Raw genomic sequence first — 24,290 nt, 5'->3', positions numbered from 1 at the left:
TGAGTAACATTGGCGAGAAAGAGGAGAGAAAGTGGAGAGAAAGTGGAGAGAAAGTGGCAGTGGAAGCTGTTTAGCTGACTAGAATGAGAAGCGCAGAGGAGGGCAGGTAATTTATTATTTATTCTGTATTATTTATGTACATTGTTTTGAGTATTTATTTAGTATATTTGGTATAGGTAATTGATTATTTATACTATATTGTGCATATTGTGCAGATGGCGGATCTGAAAACCATAAGCAACAAAGAAATTAATAACAATCGTGGTATATTTTTTAGAAACAATAATAAAACAATAAAATGGTTAAACTTGATTTTTTTTTTATATTTTTCTCTTGCTATAGGGTAAACAATGTGTGAGAAACAATGGGCTCTCTTGTATTATTAAAATATTATCGCATTTAACACGATTCAATTGTTTTATTGGCAACAGCTGGCAGTTAAACGAAATTCTAACTTTTTTTTTTTTTTTTTGGCACCCGACAATGAAATAATGAGTTCTTCACTACCTACCCCAAGCCAATACGCGAATTGCCAGTTCCCAACTCCCAGTTACCAGTTACCAGTTTTCAGTGCCTCGCTTTTTAGCCGAGTTGCTAAGCAACAGGTAGGCCCACAATTTGGCCAAAGAAAAAAAAAAAAAACGAGACCGAGTGATGCTCTCTCTTTGGCCAAATAGAAAATCGGCCCAGATGAAAAGCAGTCAGCCAGTCAGCCGAACCTTCAGATTCGCTTTCGTTTGCTGCGTCACAAGGGAAATTCCGTGCGCCCAGAGAATTTCCCATCGCTTCGATAGAAAATCTCGCATGCGAGATGGTCGGAAAAGCGGGAAAATCGCTGACCGCTCTCCTTTCGCCGCGCTTCGACTCACTTCGTTTCGCTTCTCGCTTTTCGGCATCGTCCATCGCATTTTCTGATTCTGATTTCAGTTCTCGTTCAGCTTTGCCGACGGCACGACGTGCTTTACTAGCGAAAAGAAAAAAACTAGAAAAACTGGGGAAAATCTGGGAAAATTACTCGTCGTCTTGTCAATTGGCGCGGGCCAACAAAAAAAGCTAACTTAAAAAATAAAATAAAAAACATTTTGAAGTTGTAATCGAAAAACGAAATATAGAACAATTCCTGTTGTGAGTTTTGGTTAAACATTTTTTTTTTTTCGGTGATCAAATGTAAAACGAAATACGATTGGAAAAGTCCATATTCCCCAGTTGTTCGGCTGTATTTTTTTTATGTGCTCAAAAACATTTATCCTAAACAACATGAAATGAATGCATAATTCATCAAATATCCTATAAAAAAGTCGTTTTCGAAAGCAGTAAAAATGCTCTAAAATTTTAATATAATGACCATGAGAATTTCCCAAAACATTTTTGAAATTGCTCGCAAGTGTCTGTGGAAATTTCTTAGATTTATTTCAATATCGACTTGAAACATTTAAATGTCGGAAGTAGTTTTTTGTATTTTCTAGGAAGATTATTTTAAACGATTTTTCAAAGAAGTAATTTACTTTAAAGTTCTGGCAAAGCTTACCACTAATTTAAGCAGATATTTGGAAAATATATTGACATTAGTGAATTGCTGCTAAAAATACAAATAAAATCTTTTAAACTCTTAGCAAATGAATTCGTTAAATTCAGGATTCAAATCATTCTTTACCCAAGAAAAGTTTGTGCAACTTATTTCATAGCTTAAAAGCATTTTTGCCTGCGTTAAACTGTTCTTTATTGTACTTAAAATTGGCTTAAATACGCTACACAAAAACAAGCACTCTAAAAGCAGTCTGATGGCAAATTAAATAGTGTAAGCCTATTCAGCAGCCAAATCGGCTTAGCACCTTGCCGCAATCAGACAGCATCGTCTGTGGGAATGGACAATGGCTCAATTCGCCTGCTGTTTGCCCTTTGGAATGGAACCATTTGGGCTTAAAGTGTTCAGTCCCCGAATGTTTGAGTCGCACCTCAGAGTGATCCCCCCCCGATTTTCCCACTGACTTTCCCAACCCATTTTCCTGTTGCATGTGTGTGTGTGTGTGTGTGTGCTCCCCGGCGATTTGCTTTGTTCGAGCAACAAAAAACTAAGTCCGTGTCTCTGTGCCAAATTAATTACAAATGCTCGCCGGGCACGATGCCATTACGGCATTCAATGGATTAGATGGCAATATACCCTGTAATTGAGCGTGCAATGGGGTCAAGTTCAGAAAGCCTGCCAATTGACTACTTCTGGTTAGAAATGATGTGATTTAAATGCATACCAATTTGGCCTTAAAAGTACACAGTACAGAGCAGAATTTAAAGAGCAATATCTAGGAAATACCTTAAGACCAATCTCACACCCTGTAAAAGTAATATTCGCCTGGCACTCGCCAACTCCCGAAAGTATGCAATGGCATTCGCATAAAACGGAATTTCTTTTCCCATAAAAACTGGCTGCCACACGCGCCAGCCACGCCCCCTTTGCCGCCTGCGAAAAGCATTTCTAATTGTCTCCGCATGGGTCGTCCCTTAACCCCCTGTTGCCGCCATTCCTTAACACCCCCCCCACACACACAAACACACACAAACACACACACACACACCATTCCCGTTCACTTGTTAAATATTTAAGCTGCTTGGGCGCTTTAGTTTCAATTTTTAATTAAAAAACAAAACAAAGCTGAGAACGAAAAAAAGTAAAGGAAATCCAAAAAAAAAAAATATAGAAGAAAGACGACAGAAATTTGCCAAAAAAAAAGAGTGAAAAAAAAAACAGCGAAAAAATGTTGGGCAAAAGAAAGCATTTAATTGCATTTGGCGTGTTTAACTTGCAGCTGCCGACGCATAATTATAAAAATGTTGCTCATACGCCGCGTGTGTTCGCTGGAGCATTTTAAGCGCATTTCATTTAGCCAGCTGCAGCGCTGGGGGAATGAAACTTTTTTGGGCATTAGAAATATTACTCATACGCCGCTTGGACCGCAGCTGCGGTTAGAAATGCTGCGAATATATTTATGAAAATTGCTGCATTAAAGGCAGTGCCAAGGAATGTGAGATATTATGCGATAAAGCCCAGCTTAATTGATGATATTTGCCAAGCGGGTTTTGTTAGCTTAGTTTGGCTATATTTTAACTTGATAATCATATTAGTGCAGCTTTCAGTTCTCAACTAGCTGTAGAGATATAATCTGAAAGTTGCACAACCATATTGATTTGCATTTTGTGAAGCCATAATGATATTTCAAGTTCGTCGTTAAGCAGCTTTCCATCAGATGCCCTTAGTGAGTTGACACATTTTTGGGCCATCTTGCGAGTGCTGGTGCTCTTGGCCTTTTCGACCATCGGCTGGTTTTTGCAGATACTGTCCAGTTGGCTTTGCCTTTTCATCTGTCGCTTTTTCCCTTTGATTTTACCATTTTCCTTTCGCCATTGAGTGTCGCTCAACTTTCGACTGAAGCTAATGCAAATCTGATTGGCTCAAAGATGCCAGATTCTCAGCTGAATCAAGGGCTTAGCGTCAAGTTTGGCATACGGAAGAAATTAAGGAAAATATTCAAAGGAAATTCGTCACAAAATGTGAGTGAACCAAATACGCGGCTCACTGTTCATGTAATCGATAAACATTATTTGTTGATTTTCGTAATGTGTTTAAAGCGTCATACAAAATCAGAAATCAGCCAGAAAATATATATGGACATAGAGAGAGAGAGCGACACTCATTCACTTCACTGGCCGTTGATTTTCATTCAGAAAGCATCCATTTTTGTTTAGCATTTTGGGCCGTTTTTCATCGTTTTTATGGCATAAACAAAAGGCTTTTTCGTTTGAAAAATGCATTGAACGGCTGAATTTGAATTAAAATTGCTTTGATTATTCTTAGCGCTTGTAATTTGCGTGTAATTCACTTTTGGCCACCAACATTTGGCGTCGATTTATGTGCATAAATATTTGGCACCTTCACTCGGTGCTTATTGTTATTATTATTATTGTTTCGAGATTAGATCTATGCAGGCAATGACAGCTCTTAAGCAGTCAGGTATTATTCATGGAATTGCTTTATATATGTAAACGAGTAGTTTTTAAAAACATTATAGGCGGAGCGAAAAAAAAAATTGTAGCTTTAGTTAGTTTACTCTAATCTAAAGTACAATGTTAAACTTATGTTTACACTTGTATATTTAATGGCTGGATCGAATTATGGTATCTTTTCATAATATTTTCTCGATTCTTTGCAACTTTTCGCTTGCTAAATAAATCATGAATGGCGGATTAAACAAACTGACCGATGCAATGAATAAATGTTTAAGGATATAAATTATGAAATAAATTTATTATTTTACCCATGACACGAGTAGCAAAAGTAATGTATTTCTGTGGCATAAATCATAGATGCACTAAGAGAAACAATGTGAATAGCGAAAAAGTAAGCAGAGAAATCCATAGAAAAATACTTAAATATATACAGATCCATAAACAAACCGATTTATATATATTCGAGTCGGGCGTTTGATTGATTTGTGGCAACTATCTCAAACAACAAAACAAAAAAATAAAACGAAAAACGAAAAAAGCAACAGCAAGTCAGCAAAAACAACAAGGACAACAACAACTACAACAACAACAACAACAACGATTGCGGGTGAGTAGCCAAATAAATAAATAATTAATGAAACCCTGCGCTGCACAAACAACAAAGAAAACAAACAAGCAACAGAAAAAAGCAAGTGGAAAAGCCACGAAGGAAAATTCCAGCAGCAAGTGCATAAAAATGCTCAGCACACACACACACATACACACACACACACACACACTAACATTGCATTAATCACCACTAAAAAATCAACAACAACAAGAGCAATGTTGTCGTCCTTCGCAGTGATTTATTTATCTATTTTTTGTTACTACGTATTATTTGTCCGTTTTTTTTTTTTTATTTTAACTGGCTGCAAAAGTATTTGCAACATTGTGACATGGCAAATATTTGCTTTGCAACGATGAGCGGCAGCCCCGCAACAATTTTGCTGGGAAATGCGGAAAATGTGATCGGAAAACGATTTAAAACCAAACTCGAAATTCATTTAAATTCATTCGGTTCGCCTTTGTGGCAATTTAAATGGAATTTACAAATAATAAAGCCGGCTGCAAAAGCTTAAGCTAAATTAATTTGTTACTACTCGACAAAACGTCGCATTTATTCATGCGTTTATCATTAAATTAAGTTTAAATTATTCCATTTCGACATACGCAATCTAATATGGAATACACGTAATGTTAATCGAATTTTTAACGATTTTTTATTGGGACAAATTTGCGTAGAAGTTTTAATCATCGAACATTTGGAAGTGGTTAAAAAAAAAATATATATATACGTATATATGAAAGAGCTCATAAACTGATTTCGTTATATGCCTTTAATGTTTTGCTTATGGAAAAATGTTGCCGCATATTAGAATTGGGCGAAAACAACAACATTTTGTCAACGACGCAGTGCACAATAAAATAATATAAATAATAAACGAGTCAAAAGTGAGGGAGTGGATGATAATATGCCCAAGAGATTTCTGGTGTATTATTTATTAATATGTCAAAGGCATGTCACTGGAATGGTTTGTGCTGCCCCTCCCCCTTCATTTACTCCTACTTTGTTGGCATTTTCCCTACTTACTCTCAATTTGAGAATGTTATTTTTCCACGGAAAACAAAATTCGTAATGTTGCCACAGAAGACAAACAAGTGAATAAAAGAAGCGAGGAATTTCTTTAAATAAAAGAAAGCTGAGTTTCAGTTGCATTAAAAAGTTTTTAAGCCCGCATTTCAATTACTTTCCACGCACCTTAAAAACTTTAACAATTTAGACGAGATAAAGTGAAAGTTAAAACTTTTTCCCTACGAGTTACAGTTTTTTTTTTTAGTTCATTACAACTTGTTTACTTCAATTTCATTCTCTATTTAACTGATCAAGCCAGCTTAGTAATTTTTAAGTAAACCAAAATATTATTGGCTATTAAGGCACTTTAAAATGTATTAAAAGTCTATTTACATACGAAGTCAATAAATATTTTTATTATTCATCTAAATATATGAACATACATTTTGCAATGAACTTGCGATTTTGTTGCAAAATGGGTCATAAATAAATGAATAGATTATTATATTTTTTGTCATAAAATAGAATTGGTTATAAATAATAACCATTTCCAGGAAAAAACTCTTTTTTCCCGTCTCTTACCGTAATTTTCTCGCCATCCACATAACCGTTACCCATATTGCGCCATTTCCACGAAACATTTTTCCCCCGTTTTCCATTTCCCAACCATTAACAATCGATGGCAGCGAAAAATGTGAGCAAAGAAAAATAATTGACAATACCTTTGCGTACAATCTGTTGACAATCTAAGACAAAACAAATAAGACAAAAAAAAAGAAATCAACGAAAATTTGTATATTCTTCTTACCATTGCAATGGATCCGGCTAGAAAGAGATGGCACAAGGAAGGCGCGAAAGAGAGGGCACGAGTGGCGGCAACAAATTTAATTTCGTAAGTGACTTTTGGCAAGACAGGTGAAGGTGTCTATAAATATAGGCGATGTCGGCATAAATTTTCCCCCGGCTAGACTGCAGAAAAACGCACGCTCGAGAGCGGCAAGAAAACCCAGGAAAATGGGGGGGGGGCGGTTGAGGGGCTTGGGAAATTCGGGCGAAAAATCAAAGCAGAAAAGGCTGTAAAATAATCAAAGCACTCGCGTCAAATCGAATCCAATGAGAAGACACGCAACGACGAAACGAGACATTCACATAAATAACTTGTGACTTTGTTGCTAACGGCAAACCAACGCCCCCCCATGAAAATGGAAAAGGGGGCGGGGCAGCAGGACGACTTGTCATTGCCTTTTGCCCCGCTCGGTAAACAATGCAATAAATATAAAACTATACAACATCAAAAAAACTACAAAATACAAAATGCGAAATACTCACTACGAAATATATATGGTAGTACCGCACAAAATTCACTCGTTCGTAAATTTTCTTGTGCTTTTGGCTTGTCAGCAATATTTTCCCCCCAGAGCGCCACGCCCACGACCAGCGTGCGCCCACATTTACTCGGTCGCAATTTACCTCTGTAGGCGGGATTTTTGCATTTTCCGGGGAGTTTGCTACCTAATCTGGGGGATTTGATGTCTTCATTTGGACTGGGAATATGTATAAAATCCTTATATTTGCGGTGAATATTTAGTCTGGTTTTTTACTGCGAAAGAATTTCATTAAATTCAAAATAATCCGAATACTAAAAATGCTTGAGGTAGATTACAAATAATTATGAGAAACTCAATTTTCGTGTTCATTACTATAATTAGATTTATGCCATTCTTAGACTTTTTATTTATCATTGGTAAATTCTCCATTCTGCGTTTGGCCAACTATCAAAACTGAATGCCATTTCAAATTTTTTAACTGAACTTGCAGTTCCCTGAAGTTATTTTGGTCCTTCGCTTGGGGTTTATCAATAACAATGGCAAACAATTTTAGCCGAAATTCCCTGTCTGGCGACTTATTTTGTTCGAAAGATTTATGCGTTGGCTGCACTTAATTGTGTTTTTCCCCCCTTTTTTCCGCAATTCCTGTTTCCTGTTTCGCTCCGGCGAAAAAGCACTGACAAATCCAAGGACATTCCCGAAACTGTTTTGAAATATGAGCGGCATTTTGTGCGGTTCGGGGCCTCGGGTTTTCCCACCCACTTTTCTCGCCCCAAGTTCTCAACTTTTTTGTTGTTCTCGTTTTTTTTTTTTAACGAAACCGCACGCATTTTTTGTATTCCTCGTCTTGCTTCACACGCGGCGCCTCAAACAAAAAAAAAAAAAACAAAAAAAAAAAGGAAAAAATTGACACAGAAATTGATTTTTGTGCCTTTATCATGTTGCTCAGCATCCCTTTTTTCCCCTCCTTATGTATGTATGTGTTCTTGCTCGTACTTTTTATTTGTCTGCCTTTCAATTTTAGTTGTTGCTTTGTTGCCAGAGCTGCCTTTTCCCCAACTCTTACCTTTCTCTTCTCTTCACCGCTGCACCCCCCCCCCCCCCCATCATCGTTTGTTGCCTTGTTTTTTCTGCTCTGCTTTCCCGCCTTTTTTCCACAAGCAATCCGTGTGAAAACGGCGAGGTGTTTTAGAGAGCAGGTCAGATGAGAATTCTGGGCTATATTCCGCTTTTTTAAAGTTCCTAGCTTTTCAAGCTGTTTAAATGACTCGCAAGTGGAAACAACGGTGCGTATGAGCAATCTGTGAGCTAAGATGTTACTCATACGTACTGTTGTCCAAGCTATAATTTTTATTCTTTTTTTTTGTAGGTTATATTTTACAATTAAATATATGTATATAACTTATGGTACTATAAAATTTGGTTCTTAATAATGAAATGTAGCATCTCGTCGAACCCTTGACCGCAAAATGTGTGGATTTTCTGGTTTTTTCGCACCCCATTTTCGTATTACTACTGCTGGCGCCCCTTTTCTTTTCCGTTGTATGCCCACATCGCCCACTGTGCCATCACAGTAAATATTGTGGCTTAGAGGATTTACAGGCGTTGTTGCTGTCATCGTTCCTGCCGTTGTTGTTGTTGATTCGTTATCCTGCCAACGTTGTTGTCATGTAGTTTGGCTTTTTGAATAAAGACATTCTACTTTGCAGGCTTTTTGCGGCCCATAATCAAAACGAACTTTTTTGCTTAGGTGGCGTGGGTAATGTGTGCGCGTTGTACTACATAGTGCCATATATCACAAGCCTAACTAAGTTACGTGGCGTAATTGAGAGGGCGCAGCTTCCATTGAAAGTCAATTAGTTGTTGTGGCAAAGGAAGCTGCAGCAAAAACAGCTATTAAGCAAGCACTAATAGCCTTGGTGTTGAAAATGGCTATACCAGTGATATTCATAAATAAAGAATAATTAATATTTAAAGATATCATAAAACCAATTGAGGTAAGCAATACTAATCTACAATATTTCAAAGAGAAGCATTAGCATAAAGCTTATCCATAAATTATATAGTGAATTTACATATATTTTGTTTAAAAAATGAAATGTTCATTATGCCTTATAAGAAACCTAAAGAATTCGCATGAAATACGAAAATGTCTTTTTGGCGGCATGTAAAATCGAAGGATGGCCAAACGTAACGGTAAAGGGGAAAATAGCTAAAGGAGGTTTCCTAGCAAATTGCATTACACAGGCAAATGGAATGCTCTCACATCGAGCCGTCGCTCACCAACACACAGCCACAAATGCCGACACTCCGTTGAGTTCACTAGCACACACTCACGCACTCACTTACACACTCACACACTCAGTTAGTCGCTCACGCACACAGCGACATTCTTATGGCTTCCATTGTCATTTGCAGGCAGAATGGGGGTCTGTATACCGTTACTTTTGACATTCAACAGGCGGCTGAGCGCATTGCCCTTTGTTATCCTCCTGCTCCGTCTTCTCCTCGCATTCGTCCTCTCCTCACCTCCTTTTGTCTACTATCCTTGCTCCTCATCGTTCTGCTTTCAGTTTGTACGTTCCTCCCTCCACCCTCCTCTCTTATTCTCTTTTTTTTTTTGGTAATCAAGCAGGCGTCGGTTGCCCTTTGACATTTGTCCTTTCAACTCCCTGCCGCTTTCTCCGCTTTCTTCTTTCCCCCTTTTGTATGTGTACAATAAACGACATTTGTTGCCCGCTATTTGAATGCCTGTCACACACACATAGGACGCACACACACACACACAGGCACGCACAAATCGAAAATCGATAATTTTTCAGTTCTTTGTTATCCAGAAAACACAATGACCCATAGATATTAATCGATAGCAGTGAATGCATGTGGAAATAATAGAACAGATGTCGGGAAAAACATCCAATGCAAAGGCTTTTACGGGTAATAGCTGCATTTATCTATAAAGGATAATTAAACGTTAGCGACGATAAATCGATGTCTTTAGCTTCGATTAGCGATTGTTATGCAATTAAGAAACGATATGTTATCGGAAAGATTAAGTCGATCGTAAAACGTAATTAATCCATTAATTGCATCAGGTATGTACATCAAGTACCTTAAAAATGTCAAAAGAAAATCACATTTCTATTTGAAAGATACTTTCTAGTAATTTTCAGATATCTTTCATTTCAATTATGTTAGCATTTGCCAAAAGAATTTTCAGAGCTTATGACGAGATTGAGTTTGAAAAGCTTTACTAATTTCTGGCAAATAAACATTCAAAGCCGCACACATTTGTGTCCCTTTTATATGTTTACATAACTTATTTCCATACCATGATGATAAATTTTGCAATTCGCAATCAGCTTAGTACAAATTTCAGTTTGAAAATGAAAATGGCAAAAATAAGGAACAAAGTGCAGCAAAGGGCATTCATTACATTTTGCCATGGGAAAAATGATTATTATTTCACTTTGCCATTTGTGGTGAATAGAAATTTGAATAAATCGGTAGACATTTTAATGCAGGCTGCAAATGTTGAAAACAAATCAAACAGCGATTTAAAAAAAAAAAAAGGAAAAGTCTGTTATGCGAAATGGCATTTAAAGCATATTAACTTTAAGGTTTGCCATTTGCCCTTTTATTTTCACAAATATGGAATTTGTGTAATTCAATTTGAAGCCTGGAGGAGGAGTACAAAATGGCGCATTTGTCTGGGTTTTATGCGAGCATAAAAGTGGAAATGTCTTTAACAATAAAATGCAATAAAAAACATTTCTTTTTGCCTTGTACTTTCCGCTGAGGCGACAATATTTTTGTGTTGTGCCACAGCGGCGGTCATTTAAGTAGGCCCACTGGGCGGTTTCTATGTAAGTGTGCGTTCATAAAGCATACACACACTTTGCTTTGTTGTGCAGCGCAAATTGTTAATAAGCCATACAAAATATAAACCGATTGCCAATGGGCGTGCATAAAAAGTTGGGCGCGAGTGTGTGGAGCGGGGCAGGGGGATCAAATGTAAGCACACTCGTAGAAAAGTGTCGCACTTGAGTGAGATTATAAATAATAAACTTATGGGTAGGCATGGGCATAAATAAAGTAAAATAAAATAGGAGAAAACAGAAAGCAATGCCAACAAAGCATGTTTCGGTGGATGTGGGAGGGGGAGGGGGAGGGGGGGTGTGTATGTGGGGAAAGGAGGGATAAAGCCCAGATAAAGGACGACAAGAACATGTCCCTGCGTTTGTCCCAAGATATTGCGTTTGACATTGTAATGAATATTAACGCCCACACACTTGCTGCCAGTGAGAAGGGGGCGTGGCTGAGTGGACTATACACTGAGAGGAAAAGCTGAAAAGAAATTTTCAACCAAATGTTCGAATACTATTTAAACTAGTTTATTAATTGCTTAGAACAAAGTATACAGCTTTAGTATTATCTTAAAGTTATTTAGTGTAATATTACCATGATTTTTTACTATTCCTAAAAATATTTTCTAGTGCATAAAAAAGAGAGGTGTTAGACAAGCAAGCTCGTTCAAACTAGCGGACCCAACAAAAGCTCTTAATATCGCTAAGCGAAACAATGACGCCAAAAACAACGAGAACAAGACCAGCCACACACACACACACATACACACACACACTCATACAAACACACACCAATTCACAAAAGGTTCGCAAAAGTAAAAAAGGAAAACTTAATGAAAAATAAGAAGAGGAAGTCTTTGTTGGAAGAACAAACTCAGTTTTGTTTACACAGAACGTTGAAAAGTTTTACACAACGCTATCTAATATTTATCAGCGAAGTTTTATCCGAAGCCGATGAAATTAAATTTCATAATTAAAAGCCAAAGTCAACAATTCTCTGCTGTATTATAAGCTAATCAAATTTAATATACTTATTGCCTTAAATACCATTAATCAAACAAATAAAATGTAAGACTCTGTCTGTGATCCCCTTTTCTTTTTGTTGTTGATACATAGATTCTTATAAATTACAAGAAACCAATTGATAGTTGCTTACAAATAACGCACAAGTGACATGAATTCGAGAGTGTTGTGCATAAACAAAATTACACTTGATTCGCATCACGTCGGGGTCACCGATTTCAAAAGGCAATCCCCTTCAGCCAATTCCCTTCTTTTTTTCATCTTTTGTTGGCATTTGCATGAATATCTCCATTTTGCTGGGGGGGGGGGGGGAACAATTACAGGGTCGATTACGATTGCGATAACGATAACGATAATGCCATAGCATCATTGAGTTTGCTACGCCCATTGCTTGCATAATTAGCGAGCCATTGAGTGGAGGGGCATGAAAGGGCGAAAAATACGCAATTCGCAAGGAGTTTCTAGAACTTTGAACTGCGAGAAATCAACATGCATTTATAGAAACTATAAATATTGCACAAATTCAAAGATCTTCCCAATATGCTACACCATATACTCAATTGATATTAGGACAGTAGCTCTGGATTATCTAGACTTACCATTCATTGAGTTGTGACTTTTTGCCATATTTTCTCGCAGTGTTGCGAATAGAAAATGATATGCAATACTCGTAGCTGGCCCCGAAAGTAATCACATCCTTCCCGTGGTCGCATATCGAGAATCGCTCTCGGCAAAAGTAGCTGGCGATGTGGGAGTGTGACGCCAAGTGGAACCAGTGGATGAAAGGAAGTGGAAAGTGGGTGATGGGTTGGGTTAGATGATAGCGTGAATTTGACATTGTAATCTTTTTAAATCGTAATTAAAGGTTAAATCTTAATTAAATGTGCCAAAAGGTTTTTGTATTTGACTGCGGGCTAAATTCCAACAGATTAGCGTTGGCAACATTTTTGCCGAAAATCGCGGGGGAAAATTGTGTGCGTTGGTGAAGCGAGCAGACATTCCCACCGCCACTGGCATATAAATCCAAACTTATCTGCAGCAATAAATCAGTTTTAATGCGTTTCTTCGTCATTCGCGCCGCTTTTCTGGCCAAGACAAAGCCCGCAAGTCGCTTGGGAAAGGGCAAAAGCCACTGGTTTGGTGCTGAGGGGCGAATAAGTCTTAACGGATTTGTTGTCGAAAAAAAAAATTTGTTGGCTTTATGACCTTCAAATCGGATCATAAAATGAAAACGAGTTGAAATGTCCATAACGATGATGAAGATGCCAGGCAGCAATGGCCATAAAAAATGGAGATTGGAACAGCTTGCGAGCATCTTAAAATTATGACAAGAATCACATTTACTCAAGTTTTAAATTAAGTTTATTATAGATTTTTCAGTAAATAATTTTTCAGTGATTAATGCAAAAGGTTAATGGCAAGTATTTGTTGTGTGAAATATTCACAGAGGCTATTAAACTTGAATAAAATTACTAATAGCTTAAGGGACAAAGTGTTTCTCCTCCTTTGAGCAGAAAATTCAATCGTTTTTTCTTCCGCCCATTTTGTAATTATTTTCATATGCATCAGCATTTATTAGAGCAACTTTTTGAGCGCGACGAAACATGAGCATAAAACGCAAATGTTGCGAAATTTTGTTTTAGCTCTTCCTCTTGCCAGCGCCTTCCGTTTCATTCCGGTTCGTTTCGCCCCATTTCGTTCCTTGTTGCCTTCAAAATTAACGCAAATTTCTGTTTTTGTTTTTCGTGCTTTGGCAAAACTTTTGAAATTTTTATGACGCAAGTTTATTTTAAAACTTTCTGCCAGCCGACGCCAGAAACAGCAAACAAAATAAAATAAAACACTGGGGTTTTGGTTTGGTGTGCGGGGTAGGAGAATAAGGAATAAATAAGTTGGCAGCTGATTCCCGCAGGCTTTCAAGAAGCAAAATGACGGCAAGTGAGGGAAAGTTGCTGCTCATTGTTTAGCAGTTGATTTTTTGACGCACTTTCCCGGCTTATTATGTGACACACAAATACGAATGCAAAAGGAAAAGCTGAAACACACACACACACACATAAAAGGGGGGGCGGTGGAGGATGGAGGACTCCTGTCACAGTGCCAGGAGAAATTGTAAACTTTTTTAATTAAGGTAAAGGAATTCGCACTGTCTCCACGCTCCAAGCCCAAAAAAAAAAAAAGCTCACCAAATCGATGGCGAACATTTAGCCCAGTTTTCCTCCTCGTCTGCTGCTGCCATTTCCTCTTGGCCATTCATTGCCTTCATCATCTTGGCCAATTCCTGGGAGAGAGTCCTTGTACACTTTTCATAAACACAACTTCAAGATTATTTGCCACTTTCTGCGGCACAAAATGAAAACGATCTGGGGAGAAATTTTAATAAAATTTTAATTTTTCAGCTCAAGGAAAACAGCCATTGCTCCAGGGGGCCAAACAGAAAAAAATTTCATAAAAATGTTTTATGAGCACCACTTTGACCTCTTTCTTTGCCAAAAAAAAAAAGAAAATTTCTAGTTCGGAGACAGCAAAGTTGATGGAAAATATTTTGTAATTAAACCAGAATACAATTGCATACCAATTCATGTGAAAGTATCTATCTGAAATAGTTGCTTAATTTGTACACTTAATACGTCTACTAAACGCATAATTTCGTCATTAAATGCGTAATTAGAGTCGGCAATTAGTGGATGCATTTCAAATGCCGGCATATTTGGGTAAAATTGTTTCGTGTGATTTCTAATAGTTACGTTTTGATTGCTAAATGCCTGAACTCGGTGGCAAAATTAGAAGCCAGAAATTGTCAGTTTTCCCAGCCGCAAAATTGTCAGGCGATCAAAGCGAGAGCTATCGGAATTTTCGGTTTCAGGAACTGTGGACTTTAGGCCCTGGTAATTAGGGGTAATATGTGTGAGTGCTGCTGGCAGTTGTTGGCCTGGAAACTGAAAAGAGACGGCACGAGCTAATGTGAAAGAGAGGGTAGCGTCAAATGAAATGACACTTAGCCGTGCAAATTTTGACAGCGTTTTAATATGCAGACAGCGCTTCAGGAACGAGCTGCATTTGTAGCTGTGCATGCGGAAAATCTGACATTGAGTGCCCCAAATTTGAGATGAATTTGGCGAAATCCCTCTGCTGAAAAAATTACTTTATCCTGCAGCTGGGGAACTCAAAGACTTAACTACAAATCTGAGTTAATTGCAGTCAAGTAAGATTTTTAAAGCTTTAAACTGTTGCTGGAAGTTTCACCTTTCTCTGTTTGTCGTTCAAGGGACCTTTTTATGGCCCACATACGCAAATAAAAACTGGGCAGTTAAATTAAAAATTTAGGCTACGTCTGAGATCCTTTCCCGGGTATTGTTTGGGCAAAAAAAAAAAAAACCAACAAAAAATGTACGCTCAAAAGGCAGGAATGGCAAATGAAGGCAATTCTAAAAATAGGAAATAGCACTAAGGGGAAATTCAGTTCGGCTAACAGACACACACACACAGCAACACATTTACGCACAAAAAGGCGTCAATCTGTCGTCAATGTTAAGGGCTCACAAAAAGATACACCGGCTAAAAAGATACATTTGAGGAGATGTCGAACAAAAAGGACTGCGACGTTGAGATACTTTGATGTACTCATTGCAGAGGACGAAAGCCTAAAATTTGCACGGCCAAATTTAATATGAAAATGGATATGATTTACATTTATCCTGTATTAATGGCATATATACCATTTCAGATTACTCTATAAACTTCGTTGTTATATCTTATGTTCACAAATGCTTTGTTTTTTGCTTCTCGAACAGAGAAAGCTGCAAAAAGTACGCAATATGTTGCATGACGCGTATCTCGCAGATACAGATACATTCGCCGTCGCCATAAACTAATGTCCTTTGTCCTCTGGCCGTCGTCCATGGCTACTGAGTTTGAACTTTGTAGTCATTATCAAAGCTTCTCAGTGGCCAGCTTTGGCTGGCTGCTTCCTGGCTTCCTGTACTAGTCCCTTCGTATCCTTTTACCAGCTTTCCCAGCAATTCATCTGACACCCAGTGCCTTATTCATTTCAGCATCGTATTGTCCAATCTGTGGGCTTAAGCTGTTGACCGTTGTCCTTGGCTAGCAGGATTTGCAGGAAGATCAACTGCGACTGAGACATCGTTAGGGCCAATAAAACTGAAGCAAGTTACTACGACCTATTATTTGTATTCTAGTTAATAAGTCTGTAAATTATTCAGCAAATTTCCCAGCAGATTTCCCAGAAAAAGTTTAGCTTTCGAAGTTAAAAGCTGGAAAGAATTTAAAGTGCTTGAATGTCGGACATTTCCAAGAATCCAAAGTGGAAACTTCATAAACCAATGCTGAACTACGACTTAACAGTGTTCTATTAAAGATATTTTATTTTTCCAACAAGCTAATTTACCGTGATAGTAAAAAAAAAAATAAATAAATCCAATGCAAAGTTATTGAAGTTGTAAAAGTTTGAACCAAACCTGTTGTAAAGTGAAAGGCCAACATGAAAATGAAAAGAACTCAAAAGTCCAAAATATACATAGATACCCCTCGTTTGGCTTATAATGAACTCCTATAATTAGAGAAAATTCAGTTTTCTTCAATTATATCGCCCTCTTATTTTAGCCAGTGTCCAGAAACATAATCAGGCCAAATCAAGGCAGGCAATCTCGGTTAACTGCATTTTAATTGGGTTTTGGCCACGGGGCGAGTGCTTCGTTAAGGGCCAAAAGGGTTCATCTAAAATTCACTTTCGCCAGCACTGCGAATAGATACCTAATTATGCCAATTGGTCGTTATCTACTCGTATACGTGTACATCCTTTAAATTCACATATTTCGATTTGATAAAAAAAAACGAAAAAAAAAAAACAGAAAACAAATTTAGAGACCTGCTCGCTGTTCAATAATTCAATAAATTCCGGCTGCAAAGTTTGATTTTGTTTGCTTTCACATACATAACTAGATATATATCACTTTCTGTGTATCCTGTGTGTTTTTTTTCTTTTCCTTTTGTATGGCCACCGCTAACATTTCCATTGTCCTCGACAGATCCATGGCAACTTTTTCGCTTTATTTTCTATTTTTCGGTTCGGTTCGGTTTGGTTTTTGTGTTCCTGAAGGGGAAGCTGCTATAAATAAAACTTTTGGCGATGTTGCGTGTGCGTCAGCAGCACCCAGCCATCCCCGAAATTTGGATCCATCCACCGACATAACACTGGGTCACCAGCGTCCACCCTCATCAATTATTATTTCGTGGAGTTAATGCCACATACGTATACGTAATCTAATTTCTAGCATAACGATTCGCAGATGCTCTTTTAAAAGTAAATCATTGCTACTTGTTGACATGATAAAAGTATCTGTAATATAAAAAGTATCTTTAAAACCATTTCACACCCCTACACTATTTCAGAGATATTATACCACCTTCACTTCACAAGCAGAGTTTTGCTAATTTTCATAATTTTTAGAAAGCCATCGGCTTTAATTAGTGTATGTTTTTACCCAACGCTTTCTTCCTTGCCGTTTTCGAGCACATTTTCCACGAATACTTGGAAAATTCGTGGGGTGCTCCGAAATCACCTTCGTCTGGCCTTTTCCACCTTTTCCCCATTTTTTTTCCTCCTTTTTTCGCATTAACTTAATGAGTGAAATAACTCAGTGGAATGGGTAGGATGAGAAGGAGTGGGAGAGAGTAAATTAAAATATAATAAAAATTTACTTTTAATTATGGTGTAATTAAGATATTCTACTTGCTGCCTTCTGCCATATTTATCCGTTTTCCTTTTTTTTTAATGCAACTGCAGCGAAAGCAGTGGGGCGTAAAGCCGCGAAAGAAAGAAATCAGGGTTGGGCCAAGTGAAAGCATTTATTAATTGACTGGGTCAATTATAGGGGGGCAAAAATGCAGCAAAGTTTTTAACAAAGAGCCAATGGGTTAATGGCGAACGGGGGTTAAGAGCTTCACATATATTGTATGTGTGTGTGTATGTGTGTGCGAGATGTGAGTGCCAAATGGGTGCAAATTAAAAAAAAAAATAAAACAGAAAGCCAAGCGAAATTACTTCCACGCCAATGGGGTTTCAATTTGATTTCATATTTTCTCCTTTTACTACAGGGTATCAAGGAAGAAATTTAAGGGCTGCCGGTTTATTTTCGAGCTTAAGAAGGGAAGCTTAAAAACATATTCCTTTAAAGAAAAGGTTATATGAGTAAAGTAAATAGAGAATTTCATTTCTTTGGAAAATAACTCTTACACTATGGTTAAATTCCTATACCATAGCTACTTGTAAAGGGTATCAACTGTTCGCAACGCCATGCCGTTTATCCCCATCAATTAACGCTTTTGGTGAGTGCGGCTACCCTGGCATTTGGCCCCTTAAGGGAGCAAAAGGCACGGATAAAAACGTATTTTCAAATTGATTTGGCCCACCTGCTGGTGAATAATTCAAAGTGGACGCAACTATTTTTTATGGCTCCATTGAAAGCCCCGGCCACGCCCATCAACTAGGTCACCCAAACGCCCACAAGCATTGACCTTGCTACATATATTTTATGGGCGGGCATATGAAAGAAAAAAAAAATAATAAAAACGCAGCATTGCAAGTTTTTTCGAGTTCCAAAAAAGCCACCCAGCTGGGCAGTCGTCTCTCATTTCCATTTGCTGCCAAAAAAACGAACACAGTAGTGCTTGCATAGCTTCGTTTGAGTACTTCTACCCATTTCTTTTGCCCTTTCTCCGGCCTTATCTCTTCATAAAATATTGTCTAGGCCGTCTGGCTGCCTTGCAACTCAATCAAGTCAACGCCAACGGTTGAAAGTATCTTACGGATACGTATGCACTGGAAGGGGGCGTGGCATGGGAGGTTAACAGCGGCCGACGGGTCTGTGGTCAGTTTGCTGGCAATTAATGGTCATGTGTTGGCCGGCCATTTAACTGGGCCAAGCTGTCAGGCTCTCACACACATGCAAAGAAAAGAATATCCTTGCTTTTGAACTTCAACTGGATGTGTTCTGCAATATTCCCATATTTAATAACAAAATCTAGGCTATGTTACCAAATTGTATCATAGTTGGGAGCACAAACATATAATTTTACTGTGCCATCCTTCAGCACAGGCAAGTGTTTCATTTATTCAAGAGTCCTTTGTATTTTTTTTTAATAAAAAGTGCTTTTTTTTTGCTGTGCAACTGCCCACTTTTCTCTTCCTTCGATGAGCAACCATCCATCCATCAACGTGCTTTTTGCAAAAACAGAGACAGAGAAAAAATCAACTTCCAGTGAGACAGAAATTCAATTAAGCCTCAACATGTCGGCCGAGTGTTAATTCTCGAAAATATGATACGTTCTCTAGACAAAATTGGTTAAAAGTCACACAAATAAAGGACACGAAGATGGAGTAGCTGGTTGTTTAAGAAAATAATACGGTTTCTAAAAAAAATAAGTTTCCATTTAAGAATTTGCTCAATTTTATGTTGTATGCATTTATTATTAACTAACATTTTGAGTTCAGAGAGGCAAAGATCCCCTTACCAAATTCTGCTTATAAGTGGATCACTTTCACTAATATTTCATTTCCCCTTATTTTTTTTTTGTGCCGTGTACAAATTTCAGTTGAGTTGCGGTCAGAGCTGATATTGAATTATTGATCGAAGTTTAATAAATTTAATTGCACGACTCAATGGCCGACAATCTATGCGTTCAATGATTTAGTTTCGTTTGCAAGGAGTGAACTTTTTTTTCGTTAATTTATTTGTTTGCCTATTTCATTTCGGTGGAAAAACAAAAAACACACCAGATTCTTGTCAACAGTGCTCGGTTTTTCAATTTGTGCGATTCATTAAGCATATTTATGGCCACCTGTCCGGGCTCGACCGCAATGCCAGTGCGAAATAAATAATACAAATATTATTAAAAACAAGCGGAGTGCACAAAAACCGACGGACGGCGGAGCAAATGTTTTTAATTTCCGCAAAAGGATCAAGCGTACATAATGCAGCGTACATAAATAATGATTGGCAAATTATGAAATGGCCAGCAAACAATTGCCGATTGCCGATGGTCAATTGCAAAATGGCCAACAACATTAATTGCATGCGAAAACAATGCGAAAATCAAAAGGAATTTAATGAGAGGCAGAGTCAATATATAATTTGCGTAGATGTTTGGTCGCATCGCAGATACCCTGAAAAGTTATATAAATTGGAATTAATCCAATTTCTAACATAACTTTAACTTAACATCCATTGCATTATTTAGTGCATGCGAAATTTAAATAAAGAACAACACTTCAAGTGTTTTATTTTCGCTTAATGCAATTTTCGTAATGACAACACTTCATTAAGTTGACGGCTTTAATTGTTAATTTATTAGTAAATCGGCTCATTGAGCCTAATTCATTTTTAGAGACTCTTCGGTTTTTAAATTCCACTCCAAGTTGAAGCAAATTAAATTCAAGCGAAGTTGTTTTCATTTACTCAAGTGATTCCATTGACTCGTTTATGTTGTTGTCTCTTTGTTATTCACCCAGTTCCATTCAATTAATCACTAAATACAAATGCAAATAGTTTGTTTTGCCGCTCCATTAAAAGACAACTTGTTTTAGTGGCGAAAAAAGGCCAATTACCAGGCTGGCAATTTCAATTGCGAAAGTGCCAAGAACGACGCCCATTTTCCAGCCCATTCTCGCCAAAAAAAAAAGTAATAAAAAAAATTAAAATGTGCTCATTGTTTGCGCGATGTGAAAACATTTGACAAAAGGTAAAATGCAAATTGCTGAGCCATCTAATAAGGCGCTTAATGCAATAAAAGCTGGAAAAGTGAAAAAAAAAAAATGGCAAAGAGCGGGACGTTGGCCATAAAACAATGCCAAAGTGCCCAGATAAAGCCAGATACAAAGCGAACAGAAAGACAAACAATTAAATGCCCGTCGGCTGTCTGAAGGGCAAAAAAAAAAAAAAAAAGAGAATGGAAAAACGCAAAGTGAGCAAAATGAAGACAAAATGGTGAGTAGCCTGTTTAAATGTGGGCTACTCGGATGCTCGGATGTTTGGATGTTTGGATGTTTGGATGGTTTATTATATGCTCCTCCCTCAACTTTTCCTTGGGGTCACTTTGCTGCGAAGTTCATCATCGGCTTTGATCTCGCCGACCGTCTCGCCGCCCACCAAAAATTTCGTCCTTGACGCCATTATCAAAAACGCTTTCGCCCGCCAGACATTTTGACCCACTCTTATTCTTCCGCAGCGCACAGTCTCTTAAAAATAAACCTTTATTTATACGCTGCAAAAAAGTATTGTATGAAAATTACGACATTAATAAGTTAGAGTGAAAAAAAATATGGCATTTTTCTAAAGTTTGTTAGCCGATTTTTTTTGATAAAAATACTATGTTTTTGTTTAACAGAAATTTACTCACTTACCCACATATGGAATGCTGTATATGGATAAATTCGTGTCAAAATTTCCTTTCGAATGGCATTCACAGTTAAAAATGTAATTTTTGGTCAATTTTTCGCGAAAAATGATGATGTTACCCCTTATAAAAAATCAGAAAATTGAAAAAAAATAAATTTTTTTAAATTAACAAAATGGTGATACGAATCGTTTGTTTGGATCATTAGCTGTGGAAAACACTCATTCATTTGGATATGTGCTCATTTTTAGCCAAGTTATAGCTAAATCAACTAAATCGTATTCCGAATTTTTCTACAAAAAATGAAAAAATAAAAAGACATCGGCATTGCTTACCCAAAATATTTTTTTTCCGGCTGCTGCAGTAGCATGGTGAAATTCAATCGCTCCCTGAGCATTTGGGCCACCAGAAAGTCCACGCCAGTGACTCTGGTCAGCAGACCGGTTTCCTTATCGAATTCCGGACGAGTGTAGACGGACCTAAACATCTAAACATCCCTTATAAAAAATCAGAAAATTTGAAAAAAATTTATTTTTTCAAATTAACAAAATGGTGATACGAATCGTTTATTTGGTTCATTAGCTGTATAAAACAGTAATTTTTTTGAATGGGTGACCATTTTTAACCAAGTTATAGCAAATTAAATTCTTCGAAAAAATCATAATTTTTGCCAAAATGAATCACCAATTTTTCAACAAGATATAATCATTATTTTGTTCATAGCAATGAAGTTATTAATATAAATACTGATTGCCATACCTCGTTGAACTCGTCATAAAATTGCCTTTCGAATAGCATTCACAGTTAAAAATGTAATTTTTTGTCCGTTTTTCGCAAAAAATAATGATGTTACCCCTTATAAAAAATCAGAAAATTTGAAAAAAATTTATTTTTTCAAATTAACAAAATGGTCATAGAAATCGTTTCTTTGGATTATTAGCTGTGTAAAACAGTAATTTTTTTGAATGGGTGACCATTTTTAACCAAGTTATAGCAAATTAAATTCTTCGAAAAAATCATAATTTTTGCCAAAATGAATCACCAATTTTTCAACAAGATATAATCATTATTTTGTTCATAGCAATGAAGTTATTAATATAAATACTGATTGCCATACCTCGTTGAACTCGTCATAAAATTGCCTTTCGAATAGCATTCACAGTTAAAAATGTAATTTTTTGTCCGTTTTTCGCAAAAAATGATGATGTTACCCCTTATAAAAAATCAGAAAATTTGAAAAAAATTTATTTTTTCAAATTAACAAAATGGTCATAGAAATCGTTTCTTTGGATTATTAGCTGTGTAAAACAGTAATTTTTTTGAATGGGTGACCATTTTTGGCCAAGTTATAGTAAATTAAATTCTTCGAAAAAATCATAATTTTGCCAAAATGAATCACCAATTTTTCAACAAAATATAATCATTATTTTGTTCATAGCAATGAAGTTATTTATCCACATACTGAGTGCCATACCTCGTTGAACTCGTCATAAAATTCCCTTTCGAATAGCATTCACAGTTAAAAATGTAATTTTTTGTCCGTTTTTCGCAAAAAATAATGATGTTACCCCTTATAAAAAATCAGAAAATTTGAAAAAAATTTATTTTTTCAAATTAACAAAATGGTCATAGAAATCGTTTCTTTGGATTATTAGCTGTGTAAAACAGTAATTTTTTTGAATGGGTGACCATTTTTAACCAAGTTATAGCAAATTAAATTCTTCGAAAAAATCATAATTTTTGCCAAAATGAATCACCAATTTTTCAACAAGATATAATCATTATTTTGTTCATAGCAATGAAGTTATTAATATAAATACTGATTGCCATACCTCGTTGAACTCGTCATAAAATTGCCTTTCGAATAGCATTCACAGTTAAAAATGTAATTTTTTGTCCGTTTTTCGCAAAAAATGATGATGTTACCCCTTATAAAAAATCAGAAAATTTGAAAAAAATTTATTTTTTCAAATTAACAAAATGGTCATAGAAATCGTTTCTTTGGATTATTAGCTGTGTAAAACAGTAATTTTTTTGAATGGGTGACCATTTTTGGCCAAGTTATTGCTCGAAAGCTCTTAATATAGTTTGTAAGTGCTCTAGTTTTGGTGCTCTTTATTCAATTTTTATTTCCATGTCCGTCTGTTTATCTTTTTTTCGTTCGCCACTTCTTTAACTTTCCCGCTTGTTTGTCAATTTGTTTAGCCAAATATTTGCAGGCCCTTCATTGGGTTTTGTTTAGGAAATAGTTGCTGACTGCCGGCATGTGAGAAGGCCAAACTGGAGTTCCAAAAAATCTGAAAAATTCCACTGATGTTTGGTCGTTGGAATTTTAGTATTTAGTATTAGTAAATTGGAAGGTCATGACTAAATTCTTTCCAAACTAAGTGATAATTACTGATACGGTGTCATCGTAGTTTAACCAAGCAAACAAATAAAGCAAATAGGGATTTGTGTATTTAAATATGTATTATGTATTAACCCCCCAGGGGCACTAATAAATGATAATATATGACCCAGTAAAGGCAATAAAATAAATGGCTTCCCCCGATAATGTTCAAACCCGGTTCAGACTTGATATTTATTACTTATGACTTCATTAAGTGCCACCAATAAATAAATGGAACAAATTAACGTTTGATATGCCAGCTCATCGAGAAATCCCACTTATCCTGGCCTTAATCTATGTCCGTCCCTCTCTCAAGATGGCTATATATCCGTCTCTTTCTGAGCCACATTTGGCTTGGCAAGCTATTCAAATATTAATTCGCATATAAAAGTCAGTTGGACAAGTCTCCATAAAGATAAATATCTAAATAGCTAAGTAAATGCAGGTCCTTGGAGGCAGCTGAAAGTTAAGTTCGTGGGTTGGTCGGCGATAGACGGAGTTGAAGCAACACACAAAAGCCGCAGAAACCCGATTTCCAGTGGCAAGGACAACAAGAAGTTAAGTGCTTGCCACAAAATAAGCCAAAATGTGGATGCTATAATGTTGAGAGCGTGAGATGATGATGCACAAGACAACTAAATTTGCTCGGTAGT

At 36.8% G+C, this 24,290-nt stretch overlaps 1 protein-coding gene across 6 annotated transcripts in view; it reads left to right on the top strand.

Annotated features, from left to right (window-relative positions):
- The window catches only part of CG44422 (uncharacterized protein), an 83,405-nt gene that overhangs the window by 8,161 nt on the left and 50,954 nt on the right, over positions 1-24,290 (top strand). For 4 of the 6 annotated variants that reach the window (NM_001272515.2, NM_001201649.4, NM_132471.5 and 1 more), the window contains exons 1-2: positions 924-1,125; positions 4,360-4,609. The exons of the other annotated variants lie outside the window; for them this stretch is intronic. The gene's annotated coding sequence lies outside the window, so the exon portion shown is untranslated. Of the gene's footprint in view, positions 1-923; positions 1,126-4,359; positions 4,610-24,290 lie in introns of those variants that run through there. 6 annotated transcript variants of the gene reach the window in all.

The sequence above is a fragment of the Drosophila melanogaster genome, chromosome X (genome assembly GCF_000001215.4).
Source record: "Drosophila melanogaster chromosome X".
NCBI lineage: Eukaryota > Metazoa > Arthropoda > Insecta > Diptera > Drosophilidae > Drosophila > Drosophila melanogaster.
This window is presented reverse-complemented; position numbering and strand designations above follow the sequence as displayed.